Below are 20,677 nucleotides of genomic sequence, written 5' to 3'. Positions count from 1 at the left end.
AGGAGGGAAACTAGAGAGAGGCTGTTGGGGGTGGAGCTAGAGAAGCCTAGTGAGTTCTGCACAAGACTGAGAGAGGAGCGTGGCAGGAGCCATGGTGTGTGCTGGAGAGTGCTGTGGCTGAGAGCACAGAGAGCAGGGATCAGCAGCTGATCGGCGTAACTGTGAGGGGAAGACCCCTTCCATGTAAGGCAGCAGAACAAGAGAAGCTGATAGGACAGAGATCTATTAAAGCTGCTGCAGCCCAAAGGAGAGGAGAGAGTGTGCATGCTGCAAAGACAAGTGCTGGCATCTGGACAGGTACCCCAAGCATTACAGCAGATGGCAAGTAAAAAGCACCACAGTAAAGACTGAGATCAGTCAGCACATAGAAGTCTGTGATCTCAGGGCATCCAGCTTATTGCTATACAGTGAGAGAAGCCTGCAGCAGGATATACAGCAGTAGTGCATAACACAGAACTGTGCAGTGACCCCACAGGCAGAGACAGTGACACCATTTTGGATACCAGTAATACAGTTCAGTGTCATCTATAAAGTTTGTGCACCAACGAAAGGCTGTACAGTGAATTCTGAGTACTCACAGGGACATTGTGCTTTCTATCTATTGAATTTATAGTTGAACCAATTGAGATTCTGCCAACTACAACTGCAACTTGGTATATTTAGTTTAACTACCTCTAACACATAGAGGGAGCAGGTTGGCATTCATATGTTTAGCATGAGGTTTTATTAGAAGTATACAGTATGTATAGAGTGAACCTGAGCTTATTAATGTGATATCCTGTATGTGTACCTTTTGCATTGCAACAATATTGCATGTTCTAATATTCATTTAGAATTGTCCTAGTAGAATAGTGATTCAGAGTAATAAACCCCCATTTCTTTATATTGGTCTGGGTTCTGGGGGTTCTCCTGTCTCTCTGCTGTGATAGGAGGAGCCTGAAAGAGGAACTGCACTGATCTACGCCCAAGCAGGTTCCAGAAGAAAAGCAGGTACGATCCACTCACTGACATTCCACCAAATTCGGGGTGTTACACAGCGCCTTACACAGTACATAAATGAGCACACAAGAAAAACAGTTAATAGTAATACAAAACAATGTAGGACAAGGACATTGTTTATAGACATAGCTGCATAACACAAGCAGCAGGAGATGAGCAACCAGGTGTTAGGTGTCATTGTTGGGAGTTAGGAGTAAATTATACTATAAGTAGGGGGAGGAGAAGCACGTGAGGGATGAGGGCCCTGCTCGTGAGAGTTTACATTCTAAAGGGGAAGGGCAGACAGACAGGGGTGACACAGATGGGGTAGATAGTGAGGAAGGAGCATGGAGCAGTTGGTTAGGATATGTGCTGCGTTATGTGTGTGTTTAAGATAACCTGATGTTATGTCAAGATTAAGTCCTTCATTAATCTGTCTCTATGACAGAAAATAGATTTTGTTTATGTGTTATTTACATGAGAGATGTACAAAATAAAGTTGTAGCTCTTTAATTATTGTGTGTTACGTTTTAGCATCTAAATACATCCTGATAAAAAATAGATAAATTATGGGACTGTCCCGCCATCCTAATACAGTAGTGACTACTTTAATCCCAGCTGCTGGATGCTATGCCATGCTCCAGTGAGTGGGTGCGTCTCACATGCTAGACCCACCCACAAATGGGTGCAGCCATGCCCAACATTCTGTGGTCCCACAGGATGTTGCAGTCCCCGGGCCCAGAATTTCTCTTGGCAGCCCTGGAGGTGACAGGCAGAACCAGGTGGGCATAGTGGTGGGGTAGCAAGGCCATGGAGGGAGGGAGGTGGTTGAGAGTGGATGAACAGTAATGGCGGGGGAAAGAAGCAGAGGGTTGGAAAGCAGACTGATGAGAGAAAAAAGGGGGAACAGCAAGCATAGGAGACAAGAGAGGGAGGATGGGGGTGGATAAAGTAGAGGGTTATGTAGGCACTGATTAAGTGGGGTGTTTGAAGTAAGAGTGTTCATGGTGTGGACGAGGTAATAAGTGAGATGAAAACTGGAGTGGAGGCTGTGTGATATAGAGAGTGTGGATTAAAGTTGTTGAATGGTCAAAAATAGAGATAAAAGAACAGTGCTGCTAATGTATGAGCGCAGCTCAAAAAGTGATATATAAAGTGTGGTGTGAGTAGTGGGTGCAGGAATTAGTTATTAAATAAATGATTAAAGTGGATAGATGTGACGCAATGGGAAAAGGCAATACAAACAAGAATTTATGTAGTATGAGGGCAAAATTACAATGTACCAAGCCGATCCAGTCCGAAGTGTTCTGTCCAAGCAGTGAGTGTAGTAGGGAGTTTTCGAGTATAAATCAAGTTCAATCTCCATCAAATGTATCTACAGTTAAAAACCAAACCAAGCAAAACTACAACAGCACTTACCACACAAACCACCACAGCACTAACTAGCACATAATTACACATTTGCAATTAATTACCATTAATTATGCCAGTGTCCATGTTCCTTTATCTGGCTATGTGTGGGTAACCAAACAGTAGAGAGAGATATATACTGTATGTATGTATGTATATATATATATATATATATATATAAATATAAATAAAGGGGTAAGCGTGTTCGGATTTCTGAAATCCGAGCCCCCCGATCCGAGTCAGGCTCGACTTTTCCCGCCTGACTTGGATCTGAAATCGAGGCAAAACGTCATCATCCCGCCTTCCGGATCTCGCGGGTTTTGGATCCTATATAAGATACCCGCGTCGGCGCCATTTTCTCACTCGGCTGTGGACAGTGAAGAGGGAGGGTGGAAGTTAGGGCTGGCTGGCCTGTGTAGTGTAGTGCAGTGTAGTGTTGTGCTGCGCTGTGCTGCTGTTGTCCATAGGGGCTGTGTCCACTCCTCCAAAGTCCATAGGGGCTGGCTGGACTGTGTTGTGCAGTCAGTTGTCCATAGGGGCTGTGTCCACTCCAAAGTCCTGTGCAGTGTCCCAGTCCTAAAGGGTGCTGTAGTGTTGTCCAGGGGGTACTCTGTCCATCAGGGGTGCTCCCCTCAAGTGCAAAAAAAATATATATTTTTTCTGTGTTTGTGAATTGTGTGCACTGTGGCTGCACGTGCATCAACAAAGGAGCAGCGCCAAGCGTGCGCCTGTGTCCCATAAGTAAAAGGCCGGCTGGCTTGTCCATTAAAGGGTGCTGTAACCCCCAAAGGGCACTCCAAACAAAATAAAAAAATATATTTTTTTGTGTTTGTGAATTGTGTGCGCAGTAGCCGCACGTGCATCAACAAAGTAGTGCCAAGAGTGTCCCTGTGTCCCATAAATAAAGGGCCGGCTGGATTGACTGCTAAAGGGTGATGTAACCCCCAAAGGGCACTCCAAACAAAATAAAAAAAAAAAATTCTGTGTTTGTGAATTGTGTGCACTGTGGCTGCACGTGCATCAACAAAGGAGCAGCGCCAAGAGTGCGCCTGTGTCCCATAAGTAAAAGGCGGCTGGCTTGTCCGTTAAAGGGTGCTGTAACCCACAAAGGGCACTCCAAACAAAATAAAAAAATATTTTCTGTGTTTGTGAATTGTGTGGGCTGTAGCTGCACGTGCATCAACAAAGGAGCAACGCCAAATGTGCGCCTGTGTCACATAAGTAAAGGGCCGGCTGGCTCATTTCTTAAAGGGTAGTGTAACCCACAAAGTGCACTAGTCTCCAACAAAAATAAAAAATTATTTTCTGTGTTTGTGTGCGCCTTAGCCGCACGTATATATCAATATAACATAAATGGAGGACCAAACTTTCTCCGATAAAAATAAAATAGGGAAAGATCAAGAACCACTTCCTCCTAGTGCTGAAGCTGCTGCCACTAGTCATGACATAGATGATAACATGCCATCAACATCGTCTGCCAAGGCCGATGCCCAATGTCATAGTAGAGGGCACATACAATCCCAAATGACAATGTTCAGGAAAATGACCTTGAAAAAAACATTTAAATCATCTGAAGAGAAACGGAAACTTGCCGATATGCCATTTATGACACGGAGTGGCAAGGAATGGCTAAGGTCTTTCCCTATGTTCATCACTAGTGGTTGAGCTTCAAATGACGATGGAAGCCCTCCTCCCACTAAAAAAATCAAACGAGTTAAGCTGGCAAAAGCGCAGCGAAGAACTGTGCGTTCTAAGAAGATATCACAAATCCCCAAGGAGAGTCCAAGTGTGGTGGTTGCGATGCCTGACCTTCCCAGCACTGGACGGGAAGAGGTGGCTCTTTCCACCATTTGCACGCCCCCTGCAAGTGCTGAAAGGAGCACCCACAGTCCACCTGCTGATATGCAAATTGAAGATGTCACTGTTGAAGTACAACAGGATGAGGATACTGGTGTTGCTGGCGCTGAGGAGGAAGTTGGCGAGGAGGATTCTGATGGTGATGTGGTTTGTTTAAATCAGGCTCCGGGGGAGACAGTTGTTGTCCGTGGGATGAAAAAGCCCATCACGGTTATGCCTGGGCAGAAGACCAAACATTCCACCTCTTTGGTCTGGCAATATTTTTATCCAAATCCGGACAACAACTGTCTTGCCATATGTACCATATGTAAAGGTGAAATAAGTAGGGGTAGGGACGTTAACCACCTAGGAACATCCTCCCTTATACAGCACCTGCAGCGCGTTCATAAAAAGTTACTGTCAAGTTCAGAAACTTTGGCTAAGACCGTAAGTAGTCCAGGGACACCTAAATCCCGTTGTCCTGTTGTATCCAAGTGCCTGCAAACTACACGGTCAACTCCCTCCTCGTCAATTTCCTCCTTAGTCAGGATCGGAAGTAGTCCTGCAGGCCATGTCACTGGCATGACTGACTCTCCTATCCGGGATTCCTCCGGAGGATCCTGCATTGCTACGCCTCCTGCTGCCGCTGCTGCTGTTGCTGCTGCTGGGAGTCGTTCATCATCCCAGAGAGGAAGTAGGAACACCACTACTTTTACTAAACAATTGACCCTCCAACAGTCCTTAGCGAGGAGGATGAAGTACGACAGCAGTCATCCTGAAGCAAAACGTATAACTGAGGCCTTGACTGCTATGTTGGTGTTAGACGTGCGTCCGGTATCCGCCATTAGTGCAGTGGGATTTAGAAAATTGATGGAGGTAGTGTGTCCCCGGTTCCAAATCCCATCTAGATTCCACGTCACTAGGCAGGCGATACCGAGACCGTACAGAAACGTCAGAAAAAGTGTCCTCAGTGTCCTGAAAAATGCCGTTGTACCCAATGTCCACTTAACCACGGACATGTGGACAAGAGGAACAGGGCAGACTAAGGAATATATGACTGTGACAGCCCACTGGGTAGATGTATCACCTTACGCAGCAACAGCAGCAGCGTCACCAGTAGCAGCATCTCTAACGCCAGCTCATTCAAAGGCAGGCTACGCTGTGTATCACCGGTTTCATTAAGAGGCACACCGCCGACAACCTCTTAGAGAAACTAAGGGAAATCATCGCCCAGTGGCTTACCCCACTTAGACTCTCCTGGGGATTTGTGATATCTGACAACGCCACCAATATTGTGCGGGCATTACATCTGGGCAAATTCCAGCACGTCCCATGTTTTGCTCACACAATAAACTTGGTGGCGCAGAATTTTCTGAAAAGCGACAGGGGCGTGCAGGAGACGCTTTGGGTGGCCTGAAAAATTTCTGGCCACTGAAGAGGGTGAGGAATCGGTGGATGAGGAGGATGAGGATGACATCTTGCCTCCATATAGCTAGTTTGTGCAGGGACAGAATAATTGCCAGCTTGTTTTGTGGGGGCCCAAACGAACCAATCATTTCAGCCACAGTCGTGTGGCAGACCCTGGCGCTGAAATGATTGGTTTGTTAAAGTGTGCATGTCCTGTTTATACAACATAAGGGTGGGTGGGAGGGCCCAAGGACAATTCCATCTTGCACCTCTTTTTTTTCTTTGCATTTGCTTTATGTACAGTTTGGGGCCTAGTTTTTCAAACTGCCATCCCGTCTGCCACTGCAGTGCCACTCCTAGATGGGCCACGTGTTTGTGCCGCCCACTCGTATCGCTTAGCATAGTCATCCAGCTACCACGGTGCAACCTTTTGAACATAAAAACACTATTGTGAGGTGTTCAGAATAGACTGGAAATGAGTGGAAATTAAGGTTATTAAGGTTAATAATAGCATAGGAGCAGAAAAACCCACAAATTCTGTGATTTTAGCTGTTTTTATGCTTTTTTAAAAAAAAAAAATACTGATCCAAAACACAAAACCCAGAACACGGAAGGGTGTATATATACACACACACACACACACTTACACACACACACACTTACACACACACACACTTACACACACACACACTTAGTCATGTGGGGAAGATGACTAGCTTCATGTCCAGGTGTGGTTAGCTCCATTGTGTGGTTCCAAAGTGAGCGTATGCTTTGAGTGTGTGAGATGTTATCTAAACCCCAGGCAGAAAGTGGTCACAACCTTTTGTTTCATTCCCAGCAAGGCACTGTTTGTTAGCCATGTCTGTCTTATGCTAATGGACTTGACTAACTGGTTTCTGGGCACTGAGCGATCAGTCTATATAATATAACAAAGTGTCCATCTGGAATTTTACAGATAAACTGACATGTGTATGTATATATTTCACCATTTTAGTGTGTGTGTTTGTATTGATAAAGGTGAACTAAGAGGGTGAATATTTCATTTTTTGAGAATTACGACAATATAATTTTCACAGTTAATTAATTTTTTTTTTATTAAATTGTTTAGAAGCAACAGTTCTCCCCTGCTTTGCCATATCTAGACCTTGTTTTTGTATATTTAGGCAAGGGTAAAAAAAATCTTTCCTAGGTGAGGCAGACCCCCAACATTTGAAACTAAGGGTCTATAGTTATTTATTTATTTGATGTCATCTTTTTTGCACAGTGAGGAGGAGGTCTTCTGGGGTGCAGTCATCTTTGGACCATCTGATTTAGGTTATCTGTGTCCCTCTGAACTATTTTCCATACGATTATCTCAGGATTCATGCAATCATCTGCCAAAATATTGTCTGTCTACAGCTAGGCCTCATCAGCATCTGCTGTAAGTAGGAAATAAAGAGATATCAGTACTTTCAGGTGTCTCAGGGCTCTATTTACTACAATCCGCATATTGAATGCGGATTGTAGTGTGATATTACCGAGTGAATTCGCATTGCGAATTCAGGTAATATCACAGGGATTTACTATAAATCCCTTGCAGGGACAGAGCTTGCGATAAAGCTCTGTCCCTGCGGATCCCATCCGCACTCTAGTCGCGGTATTTTCGGAAAAAATACCGCGACTAAGAGCCCGCGCATGCGCCGACCGACCACCGCTACTACCCCCCACCGACGCTAAGCCCTGCCCCCGGTGCTAAGCCCCGCCCCCCACGATCGCGGACCCCCGCGACCCCCCCTCCCCCCTTCGCGACCCCCCCTCCCTTCATTACACTTACCTGCATCCTCCTGGCCTCCGGTGGTCTTCCCGATCAGGTGATCTCCCATACTGCACTGGGGCCCGATCACCTGATGACCGGGCCCCAGTGCACTGTGGGAGACCAGCTGACCGGAGAGGAGCCATCACCCGAGGCCTGATCACCGGTCCCTGGATTCAGGTAAGTAAAAAAAAAATGTTTAATTTTTTTTTTTCTTTTTTTTTACAGCAATCAGCTTGCGGTCTGTTTAGACCACATAGCTGATTACTGGTACCGGCTCCCGCCTCGGCTCTCCCCGTTAGAGCAGAGTGGGAGCCCGGTAACCGGGGGAGACCCTGGATAACGCCACCTCCAGGTGGTGTTATTATCACAGGGCTTCCCCCGGTATTTTTTTACAATTTATTTTTAGTAACTTGCACACAGATCACATTTCCCATTACAATTATGGGAAATGCGATCTGCTTTACTAAAAATAAGTGATACTGGGGGCTGGAGTAGAATTTTACTAATTCTACTCCAATTGCCCTGTAATAAATACAGGTGAAACTAAAATAATGTGAAAAGGGTGTGAAAACACCCTTTTTCACTTTATTTTAGTAAAAATAATGTTAATAAATAGAGCCCCCAGTCTTTCCTACCCATTCTGAGGTCTTCTAATCCATCCGATCCACTTGTAGCCTTTAAATATCTTGCTGTTGACTTCGTTTCCTATATGGGCAAACAACTAATTCTTCTAGGAATTTTCTCTTCAGAGCATTAGTTGTGCCTGCCCACACCTATGATAGTTAAAGATTTTGTCTACTCCATTCTGGAGTTTTAAAAAATCTAATTTTTGCTACCATTTTTGAGTGCTCCAGATTGAACTTGTCATTATTTCCTCCACTAGGTGTCATTCAGGTACCTAGAATTCCTTTGCACATTACCAATAAAAATTCTACAAACTATCCCTATATCTGTGAAGTTCTAAATTTGCATCCTTAATTTAACCCATATAACATCAACCACCTTTCTTCTGTCCAATAATCTGTGTATTAATTGGGGAGAAGAATCAGAGAAGTCTTGGGCTTTGATGCATTTTAACCAGCTTTTCGATGGTCTGTGAAAATAGAAAGAAATATTAGTATACATAATGAAATTAACATTCCTATCCATTCCCAACACACAAACTGGTAATAGGTTTGCCCAATTAGTTTTTTAGTAACAGAAAATCATCCTGTGGAACCTTTTTTAAATATTAGACAATTTTTAAATAACCTTAAATGCAATTTCCATTACCACCTCTGCTGGTTAGTGGATATGTGGAGCCACTTCTACTACTCCTAAGGCCTGTGAGTGTCCCTACTGGCCAACAGAGGAAAACACCTCAAAATCAAAACAAAATCAAAACAGCTGTTTTAATCGTCACTCACTGCGACAATATTAAAACAGGATGATCATAAATTTATGATCTATGGTTCTCCCCCTGTTCTGGTGAATGACATCTCAATAGGGGCTATCCTCAATCCTTTCAACTTAACTAAGTTTTACAGAGATTTGTGAACACAAAAATATCACATTTGTGTCTGCTATTAACAACCTTTTGTATTTATATAAAAATAAACCTATTCCTTATTTACTGTTACAACAGTTCCGATGACATTTATCACATACTTGTCACCTTATATGATATATTAGCTAGTATCCTTTCTAAGATCATTCAAAAGGACCTTGGGGGTAATTCAGACCCGGTCTTTAGCGCCGATGCGCTCGGACCGGGTCGATGGCCCCCCACAGAGCATGCGCACGCCGGCGCCGTCATTCGCATGCGTGAGACCCGATACGACCGACAGCGCCGGTCGTAGCGGGTCTCGATCCAAAGGGGACGAGCTGTCGATGTTGATTGACAGCTCGCCCCGTTTGGAAGGCGGGCCGGGGGGGTGTCAGCCCAAACGGAGGCATTCCCATGGGAACGCCTACCGTTTGGGGGCGGCCCCACTGACATCACTAGTGATGTCAGTGGAGAGCTTCCGGCTCTGACAGAGCCAGAAACTCTCCGGGGCTTGCGACAAGGGAGACCCTAGGCTAGGGTCTCGTCGGAAGCCCCGATGGTCGCGATGGTCTCTGACCATCGCGACCATCACCGGAGCGGTCGTTAGAGCTGTGGGTGTTAACCCACAGCCTAACGACCGCAACAGAGGCGGGCGGTCAGGATGCAAGTGGCCGCCCAGTTTCTGAGCGACCGCTTGCATCCTCCGACCGCCTCTGAATGAGGGCCCTTGTCCTTCCCATCTTCTGATTCCAGTGAATCTGGTCATGGGGCTGCAGTACAAATATACTACCATTAGGTGTATGGAGAATATTTTACCCCAATATATACTGTATGTCATTATAATTACCAAATGAGCAAGATTGTAATAACACCTCTCTATTTTTACCCCATATATTACCATATACAGTTTCAAGAACAATTGCATATATCTCATATATTGTTGTAAGCTTAAAGTTTACGGGGTCTATTTCCTAAGCCTTGGATGGAGATAAAGTGAACGGAGATAAGGTACCAGCCAACCAGCTCCTAACTGTAATTTTTCAAACACAGCCTATGACATGGCAGTTAGGAGCTGATTGGCTGGTACTTTCTCAGTTGACTTTATCTCCATCCAAGGAAATAGACCACTGAATCTGTTATCATCTGTTAACAGTATCACAAAGACATCTCCTTATATACATACACTAATGACAGTCCAGATCTCTTTATTTTTGCTTATCATACAGCATCCCTATTACTAAGGGCATATTTCATGTCCAACTTTCTGAGTATTTCATATACAGGTTGAGTCTCCAATATCCAAATATTCCGAAATACAGAATATTCTGAAATACAGATTTTTTTTTTAGCATGACTGAGATAGTGACACCTTTGTTTTCTGATGGTTCAATGTCCACAATTATTACAAATATTGTATAAAATTACCTGCAGGCTGTGTGTATAAGGTGTATATGAAATATATATCCATTCAGTGTTTAGATTTGGGTCCCATTCCCAAGATATCTCCTTATGGTATGCAAATATTCCAAAATACGGAAAAATCCAATATCCAAAATACTTCTGGTCCCAAGCATTTTGGATATGGGAGACTGTATTACTTTATTTCTTAATACTTATAATATTATTTATATGTCTAAAAAAATCATGTTTTCTGCAGTCATATATATATATACTTACTACATGACCTGTTTACCTAAAGAACAGAATGATTTAGAAATCCTAACATCTGTGGCATCTTAAATTATATGAATATCCCTTTTTACGAGGGCTGATTGAAAAGTAATGAGACTGTTTTGTTTTATTCAGAATCAGATGACTCCACAGAATCTGAACATTCTCCCTCTTCAAAGTTCAACAATGATCCAAAGACGTGCAGTAGACTGTTTTGTGACATCACTATTAGTGTTGCAGCTGTGGGATTTTTCACTTCATCATCTGTTGAGAACTTATTTCCGCTTTGTTGTTTTTTCAAGGTTGGGAATGGCCAGAAATCACAGGGTTACTATTTCTGGGCAATATGGAGGGTGTTCCAGTGCTGTCCCATTAATTTCAGTCAGTGCAGCCAATGCAACAGCAGCAACATGTGGTCGGGCATTGTCTTGGAACAAAAACCACTGTGTCTTCAGCAAATGTGGTCTATTCTTCCTCATGGCTCCATGCAAATGGGTTTTCAGGAAGTTTGCATAGTAGTCAGGGGCTGGCTGGCAACTTTTGGCCTGGGGGGCAGACACAAGTAAGTGGCCCGATTTCTCCACCAGCGCATTGCAATGGAGAAAAGACACATTATAATAGCCTAATTAGGTGTGCCTAATGTGGGTGTGCTGTAAATAATGTAGAGAGGTTTGCAGTGACAGCCAGATTAGGGAGCATCGCAGTGACTGCCATATAATGCAGAGAGGTTCGCAGGGACCATCAGATTAGGGAGCATCGCAGTGACTGCCATATAATGCAGAGAGGTTCGCAGGGACCATCAGATCAGGGCGTGTCGCAGTGGCTGCCATATAATGCAGAGAGGTTCGCAAGGACCATCAGATCAGGGAGTGTCGCAGTGACTGCCCTATAATGCAGAGAGGTTCGCAAGGACCATCAGATCAGGGAGCGTCGCAGTGACTGCCATATAATGCAGAGAGGTTCGCAAGGACCATCAGATCAGGGAGTGTCGCAGTGACTGCCATATAATGCAGAGAGGTTCGCAAGGACCATCAGATCAGGGAGTGTCGCAGTGACTGCCATATAATGCAGAGAGGTTCACAAGGACCATCAGATCAGGGAGTGTCGCAGTGACTGCCATATAATGCAAAGAGGTTCGCAAGGACCATCAGATCAGGGAGTGTCGCAGTGACTGTCATATAATGCAGAGAGGTTCGCTGCCAGATAACGCAGTAATCACCAGATTATGCAGAAATCATCAGTGACCCACATATAACACAGGTATTCTGAGTATACAGTAGCCCTCACACACAATAATAATACCCCCCCCCACATTCACACACATTACTACATCACCCCCAGCACCGACAGTATTAAAACACCCCATCCCCCCAAAGATAAAAATAACTACAGCCCCCCATTGCATAAGTATTCCAACACCCCCCCACCCCTTCCCTCTCAAATGTCATGTAAACATGTAGTCCTCCACTGGCACTTACCTGCCTGGAAGGCTGCTCTGTCTCTGGTCCCTGCGGAGCTCCAGGGTACAGGAAGAGATGTCACAGACAGGATAGATAGACTAAAGAGAGGGCGGAGACTCGGGGTGAGGGGGCGGGGTCTTCAGCAGGGACAGGAGGTGATAGATTAATATAGTCAGTCAGGGTAGGAGAGGGGGCGGGGCCTCCCAGAGAGGGGGCGGAGCCTTAGCCGGGGAGAGGAAGGAGCCCGGGGAAGGGACAGAGGACACAGAAGTAGTTGCACAGCCCCTGCAGCGGAGCGGCCTCGGAAGGAGTGCTGCTCAGTGTGCAGCCACAAGCTACATAGGGTGACAGACAGCTCGGTAACAGGCAGAGAATGCTGCCCAGCCTCTCTGATGCTGCTATAGTCGGAGCGACTGAGAGCACTTTCTGCCTGTCACCTGGCCGTCAGTCATGCCTGTGCACTAGTGATACCGGCCCTCACTGAGGCAAAAGTCTACCGGCCCGGGGGGCATATGGCACCCTGCCCCCCGGCCCAGCCCGCCACTGATAGTAGTCATCATTAATTCTCTGACCACAGGGAACCCAGTGCTGTAGGATCATACCGTGCGCATCAAAGAACATCAGAAGCATTACTTTACACTCCGAAGGAATTTTTTGGATGAGACGAAGTTGCTTGTTTCCATACGCTGGCTATTGTTTGGATTCCGGACCATAATGACAAATCCACGATTAGCCACACATTACAATCGAAGTCAGAAAATCAGGTATCCTCTCCAACATTCGAACGGTGTTGTTGCACGATTCAACTTATCGTCGCATTTGCTCTTCTGTGAGACTCCTGGCACACACGCAATGCATTTTTGGTTCTTTTGTTACAATATGCTGAACCTGTTTGAATGAGATGCCAAGCAAAGCCGAAAGTTCACATAAAGTTACCGTTCTGTCATTTTGCAACATCTCCGCAGCTTTGGCAATGTTGACATCTGTAAGCGCGGAGGATGGTCCAGCTCACCCCTATGACCCCCAAAAATGCCAAGTGGGATTGACATCTCTGTCTTGCGTTGGCACTGTCTGCCTCCCCCTGCTCTGCCTTCCTATGTTTTATGTATACTGCAGGATGACTGGGAGGAGGACGTGATCTCTGTCTGCTCGCTTTATCATGCCAGCTGCAGCCAAGGTGCTCGGCCTAACAGAGACTTCTGCTGTTCCCTCTATTCCTTGGTTTGTTGCAACCCATGACTGCCTTATATCATTGCCTGGTATACCCTTGCTCTTTAATGCTTCATCAGTCACTCGTGTATTACCCTCTTTGAAGTGCTTCTACCACAGAATCCTGCAGCACGGCTAATTGTTTCTTCCCCGTATGCTTGCCGTAACATTTCATGAGTTTCATTTCCACTTTTTTCAAGTTTAACACAAAATTCAATCACACATCTCTGATGTAATCTCACAGACACATCTTCCTCATCTGCCGTGACGAAACATATGAAGATCTTAAACTCGCTGTGACCAAACAAAAAAGACCATGGCAGTCGAACCGCAGGTTCAGACACATCAATGTATGAGTTTCACAATATTCAGCATAGCTTTGCCACATCTACCTATGGGACAGAAAAACAGAGGCAGTCTCAAGCATGATTACTGTAGGGTGCATTGAAAACCTGCTATACAGTCCCTTTAATCACACCCTGCTTATCAATACCTAATCAATACCTAATCACCTAATATTAGCTTCATACCAGTGTTATCTATAAACTTGTAGCAGAACTGAATAAACGGGTTAAACATACCGTATTTTGTGAGTTTCTTAAACTATTTAAGAAATTCGTAATTTAGTGTGATGTTATGATGTTCACTGACTGTGTTAGTAACCTGTGTGATATCCCTACTGTATGTTACGTGGAAAGTTCTCGATCCCCTACAGAATTGTTGAACTCATCTTACAGTCCTGGTTTTCTAACCCCACCAAAATCATTACTTCTGGCATTACCGGGCAACCACTGCGCATGGTCTGTTCATAGGGCCTGATTCAGAGGCTCTGAATCAGGGCGGGCGTTGGTTTTTTTTAGGAGCAGCCTCCATGGCCGCTCGCATAGCTGTGGGTGACCACCCACAGCCATAGCGAGCGGCCATGATGATGGTCGCGATGGTCAAGACCATCGCGACCATTGGGCTTGCGACGAGACCCTTGTGGTAGGTAATTACAGGTTGGGAATGCCTTCAATGAATTCAACACTATTCATTAAAGGCATTTCCAATTACGGCCTATTCTACAGAAAACAAGCACAAGGAACTTGCTATTTAATATCAAATTGCAACTTCATAAACTTTATTTTGGTTTACAATCCCAGATTTTCTAAACATGCCTTTTTCTCCACAACTATATTGAAATGTAAGGCTTTGTACCACTAAAACCAGAGTCCCACTTGTTATGCATAATGCGTTCAAACCAACTTGGGAGCGGCCCATGTGACTTCTTCCTTTGACCAGGTCTTACACTAAGATATCACACACCCTTGGGAAAAAATATTAAGTATCCCATAAATTCATGGTATTTGCCAAGAACCTGGTCCATAGTATCAATTATTAACAACAGACTATCCTTGACTGGGTACAGAACCCCAACGCCGGCATTCTGACAGGGTTAGGATACCGATACCTGTTGGTAATTATCCTAACCCTAATCCCCCCCTCCCACACCTAAACCTAACCTCCCCCGTTAGTACTTAAACCTAACCCCCCCTAGCGTCAAACCATAACCCTCCCCCCCAGTGCCTAACCCTGATGCCGGGATTCCAGCACGGGCATTCTGAGCACCAGTATCCCGACAGCCGGCATTTTAACAACCTCACCCTTGACTTAACTGTACTATATCATGAGCGTAGACAAACTATTCAATGATGCTTTCATTAGTTATCATAACATTGGACAGGACTATATAAACCACACACAGATAACCTTCAAGATCATATATACAGTATACATAAACCTCACATAAACTACTCATAGCATTGTACAAGTCCACAGGCAATATTCTCTACTCCTGTAATTGTTTTCCTAATCCAAACCTGTTCTATGATTATACTCAAATAATATTTCAATACAAGCCTATCAACTTCTACTGTATTGTAAGGAACACACAATGGGTTACCAGAGATAATCTGCTTTATGCCCCTCTCCCCTTTTGTCTGTGAATGGATCACAATACAGAACGTGCTAAATTCAAATCATGGTTCACATTGGTGCAAAATTCCAGTTCCTGTGTAAAACATGAATTTTCTTTAGAAAATTTGCCAATTATCAGTGAAGTTTGTGTCACTACCTTAGCACACCACATTGGAATACACTCGCATTACACTTCGACAGGAAAAATACAGTACTGTTACCATAACTACATGAATTTTCTTAAAAATCATGAAAAATTTATATGTATCAAAAATATCATAATTCATATTTGCAATTAATTAGAAATTCTGTTTTTAGAATTATAATTAAAACATGCACTATTCAGTCACCAAGTGTACCATATATTCGGGCTGCTCATGTCAAAGCCTTCTTATGTGCTTTCCTTGTATCATATACTTAAATTAATAAATAATAAAAATTTTAATATTTGCATTATCATAATTAATAACTAATCATATACCTTTTAAAAACTTACTTGAAAACTTATACCCAGGAAATATACCTTTAAATCATTAGGATACTTCTATTCAAGAAAGATTGCACATAAAATGTAGTGAAGTGTATTTTTATTAGTAATTGATCTTCAATAATATTCACATATATTATAAAACAGTATTATCAAATTGACAATGGCAATCCAATATTTCAATATATTTCAATATTTGTTTTAACTATATACTTGTGTTAGATATACATTGCATCGGATTTTAAGAATGTTTGTTTACACATCATCCTCCAACAAACCTGTCCTTAGGCAGGCCTCACGAAAAGTGTGACAAACTTCCCCATCAACAGTCCTAAGGTCTTTGAAGGAAGTAGGACCTGTAACGGTGTAAAGCAAACTTTGGAGATAGAAGCATTCAAAATGTGTCGGATGTACAGTGTAAACACGGCCAAGAGCTTCTGTTGCTCTGATACCAGGATGACCATCTACAGCGACTCCGTGTTTTCTGAGCATAAAAACTTTTCAAGAAACATTCCATGTGTAATATTTTGGCAGCTCACAGTACAACAGGGTCCTTGCAAAGTCATCATTTTGACACAGTTTGAAGAAAGAAGTCAATGTTGTTGCGTAATTTGGTATAGTCAGACAGCTGAGAATGCTGGGAAAGCCTGCTAAAGCTCTCTTCGATAATAAACATTAAGATCATGATAAATCATGACAACACAAAATGCTTGCTCCGAGGCCCTACCCATATGCCGTGAGGCCCCACAATGAGCGTCCAGCAAAAATTGTGGTTATTAATGAATGAAAAATTAACAGTAATTAATTAAAATTTTCAATTACGCTCATATGTAAACTTTCGCGATCTTGCTTTGTAAAGTGTGGATTTGTATAGATAGACAGAAGGACAGAAATAGTATAAATAGTAGAGATAAGAAAGTTCTTAAATATCACCATTGGAGGCAGCAGACAGCAGTACTGAGTGCAAGGCCCCACAATGAGCATCCAGCAAAAATTGTGTTTTTTAATTAATAAAAAATTAACAGTAATTAATTTCTATTTAAAAAATTTTTAGTTGCCTTGGCCGTGTTTTAATACACTCGCATGTAAAAATTCACGATCTTGACTTATAAACTGTGGATTTGTATAGAAAGACAGAAGGACAGAAGGAAAAATTTTCGTTTTTATATAGTAGACTAGCTGGAGTACCTAGCGTTGCCTTGGATTTTAAGAATGTTTGTTCACGTATCATCCTCCAACAAACCTCTCCTTAGGCAGGTCTCACGAAAAGTGTGACAAACTTCCCCATCCACAGTCCTAAGGTCTTTGAAGGAAGTAGGACCTGTAATTGTGTAAAGTAAACTTCGGAGATAGAAGCATTCAAAAATTTGTCGGATGTGCAGTGTAAACACGGCCAAGAGCTTCTGTTGCTCTGATACTAGGATGACCATCTACAGCGACTCCGTGTTTTCTGAGCATAAAAACTTTTCAAGAAACATTCCATGTATAATATTTTGGCAGCTCACAGTACAACAGGGTCCTTGCAAAGTCATCATTTTGACACAGTTTGAAGAAAGAAGTCAATGTTGTTGCGTAATTTGGTATAGTCAGACAGCTGAGAATGCTGGGAAAGCCTGCTAAAGCTCTCTTCGATAATAAACATTAAGATCATGATAAATCATGACAACACAAAACGCTTGCTCCGAGGCCCTACGCATATGCCGTGAGGCCCCACAATGAGCGTCCAGCAAAAATTTGGGTTTTTAATGAATGAAAATTTAACAGTAATTAATTTCAATTACGCTCATATGTAAACTTTCACGATCTTGCTTTGTAAAGTGTGGATTTGTATAGATATACAGAAGTACAGAAATAGTATAAATAGTAGAGATAAGAAAGTTCTTAAATATCACCATTGGAGGCAGCAGACAGCAGTACTGAGTGCAAGGCCCCACAATGAGCATCCAGCAAAAATTGTGGTTTTTAATTAATAAAAAATGAACAGTAATTAATTTCTATTTAAAAATTTTTTAGTTGCCTTGGCCGTGTTTTAATACACTCGTATGTAAAAATTCACGATCTTGGCTTATAAACTATGGATTTGTATAGAAAGACAGAAGGAAAAATTTTCGTTTTTATATAGTAGACTAGCTGGAGTACCTGGCGTTGCTTGGGATTTTAAGAATGTTTGTTTACGCATCATCCTCCAACAAACCTCTCCTTAGGCAGGCCTCACGAAAAGTGTGACAAACTTCCCCATCCACAGTCCTAAGGTCTTTGAAGGAAGTAGGACCTGTAATTGTGTACAGTAAACTTCGGAGATAGAAGCATTAAAAAATTTGTCGGATGTACAGTGTAAACACGGCCAAGAGCTTCTGTTGCTCTGATACCAGGATGACTGTGTACTTCTTGGCTGCTGGATCGCACTATGAAATGCATAGCAACTACTTCCAGTTCCTTGTGCAGCTGTTTCCGGCATTCAGGGTCTCCATGGTGTATAAGAGTCATCCAATTGGTTTTACCCTTCAGGGGCTGACAAAGGAATGAACCGGAAGTAGCCTCTGTGCATTCCATAGTGTGGTCCAGCAACCAAGCAGGCAGACCAAAAAGTTTGGTCGCCACTGTTGACACCATCTAGTTGTATAAGCTGATGCATGAGCAAGTATAAGTAAAACTTTGTGCTCCAGAGCTGCGTTCTTGCATCCCAGTATAGTTGCCATCTTTATGGGCCTGACTGTAAATGTCCTGAGTATGTGGGGCAGCATTGCAGGGGTGCCGGCAGTGTTGGCAATGGTGGTATCGGCACCGTGGGATTCTGCCAGTGGAGGTGCCGGCAGCGGGGGGTGCCGGCGGTGTCAGGCAGTGAGGGATGGCGGGCGCCATCTTCTTTTGCTTCCTTGATGAAGTCTAAAGACGAAACGCGTTGGGAGTGTCTGACCTATGCCTCTTTTTATGACCTATTGACCTATTTTTTATCTCCATCTGATTACTATTGTTTGAAATGCCTCTTGATTTTATATTTTTATCTATATATGTATGAAATGCCTCTGGATTTTATACTTTCTTGTTAATTTTTATATATGTGTGATTAAGGGAAACCTTTTTATCTCTGAGGTCCCTTACTCTGTGTCTATAATAAATTTGTTATTTTATTTAATCTTATTGACTTATCACTATATTTATATAAATTATTTATTTACATTGACACAATTTTTAGCAAATTAGTCGCTCTAATTTCAACTCCCCCCCCTTGTCTACATACAGTCAGGTGCATAAATATTGGGACATTGACAGAATTTTCATATTTTGGCCTCTATTCACCACCACAATGGCTTTGAAATGAAACAAACAAGATGTGCTTTAACTGCAGACTTTCAGATTTAATTTGAGGGTAATTACATCCAAATCAGGTGAACGGTGTAGGAATTACTATATGTAGGGTTTCTATATGTGCCTCCCACTTTTTAAGGGGCCAAAAGTAATGGGACTATCAACTCAAAAGCTATTTCATGGACAGGTGTGGGCTATTCCCTCGTTATTTCATTATCAATTAAGCAGGTAAAAGGTCAGGAGTTGATTCTAGGTGTGACATTTGCATTTGGAATCAGTTGCTGTCGACTCGCAATATGAGATCCAAAGAGCTGTCACTATCACTGAAGCAAGCCATCATTAGGCTGGAAAATCAAAACAAACCCATCAGAGAGATAGCAAAAACATTAGGTGTGGCCATATCAACTGTTTGGAACATTCTTAAAAAGAAAGAATGCACCGGAGAGCTCAGCAACACCAAAAGACCCGGAAGACCACGGAAAACAACTGTGGTGGATGACATAGAATTATTTCCCTGGTGAAGAAAAACCCCTTCACAACAGTTGGCCAAATCAAGAATACTCTCCAGGAGGTAGGTGTATATGTGTCAAAGTCAACAATCAAGAGAAGACTTCACTAGAGTGAATACAGAGGGTTCACCACAAGATGTAAACCATTGATGAGCCTCAAAAACAGGAAGACCAGATTAGAGTTTGCCAAACAAAAAAGCCATTACAGTTCTGGAACAACATCCTATGGACAGATGAGACAAAGATCAACTTGTACCAGAGTGATGGGAAGAGAAGAGTATGGAGAAGGAAAGGAACTGCTCATGATCCAAAACATACCACCTCATCAGTGAAGCATGGTGGTGGTAGTGTCATGGAGTAGGCATGTATGGCTGCCAATGGAACTGATTCCCTTGTATTTATTGATGATCTGACTTGCTGACAAAAGCAGCAGAATTAATTCTGAAGTGTTTCGGGCAATATTATATGCTCATATTCAGTCAAATGCTTCAGAACTCATTGGACGGCACTTCACAGTGCAGATGGACAATGACCCGAAGCATACTGCAAAAGCAACCAAAGTGTTTTTTAAGGCTAAAAAGTGGAATGTTATGCAATGGCCAAGTCAATCCCCTGACCTGAATCCGATTGAGCATGCATTTCACTTGATGAAGACAAAACTGAAGGGAAAGTGCCCCAAGAACAAGCAGGAACTGAATACATTTGCAGTAGAGGCCTGGCAGAGCATCACCAGGGATGAAATCCAGCGTCTGGTGATGTCTATGCATTCCAGACTTCAGGCTGTAATTGCCTGCAAAGGATTTGCAACAAAGTATTAAAAAGTGAAAGTTAGATTTAGGATTGTTTAGTTTGTCCCATTACTTTTGGCCCCTTAAAAAGTGTGAGGCACATATAGAAACCGTTGTAATTCCCACTCCGTTTACATGATTTGGATGTAATTACCCTCAAATTAAATCTGAAAGTCTGCAGTTAAAGCACATCTTGTTTGTTTCATTTCAAAGCCATTGTGGTGGTGAATAGAGGCCAAAATATGAAAATTCTGTCATTGTCCCAATATTTATGCACCTGACTGTATATATATATATATATACACACACACATACATTTATATATATATATATATAT

At 43.0% G+C, this 20,677-nt stretch overlaps 1 protein-coding gene across 1 annotated transcript in view; it reads left to right on the top strand.

The window, feature by feature from the left end:
• The first annotated feature begins 244 nt into the window (after positions 1–244).
• The window catches only part of SLC11A1 (solute carrier family 11 member 1), a 157,723-nt gene continuing 137,290 nt past the window's right edge, over positions 245–20,677 (top strand). Inside the window, exon 1 of the mRNA XM_088472418.1 lies at positions 245–297. The gene's annotated coding sequence lies outside the window, so the exon portion shown is untranslated. The remainder of the gene's footprint in view (positions 298–20,677) is intronic.

Source organism: Taudactylus pleione, unplaced genomic scaffold (genome assembly GCF_031769625.1).
Source record: "Taudactylus pleione unplaced genomic scaffold, aTauple2 ptg000122l, whole genome shotgun sequence".
NCBI lineage: Eukaryota > Metazoa > Chordata > Amphibia > Anura > Myobatrachidae > Taudactylus > Taudactylus pleione.
The sequence above is the reverse complement of the archived record's forward strand: the minus strand, read 5'-3'. Positions and strand labels throughout refer to the sequence as shown.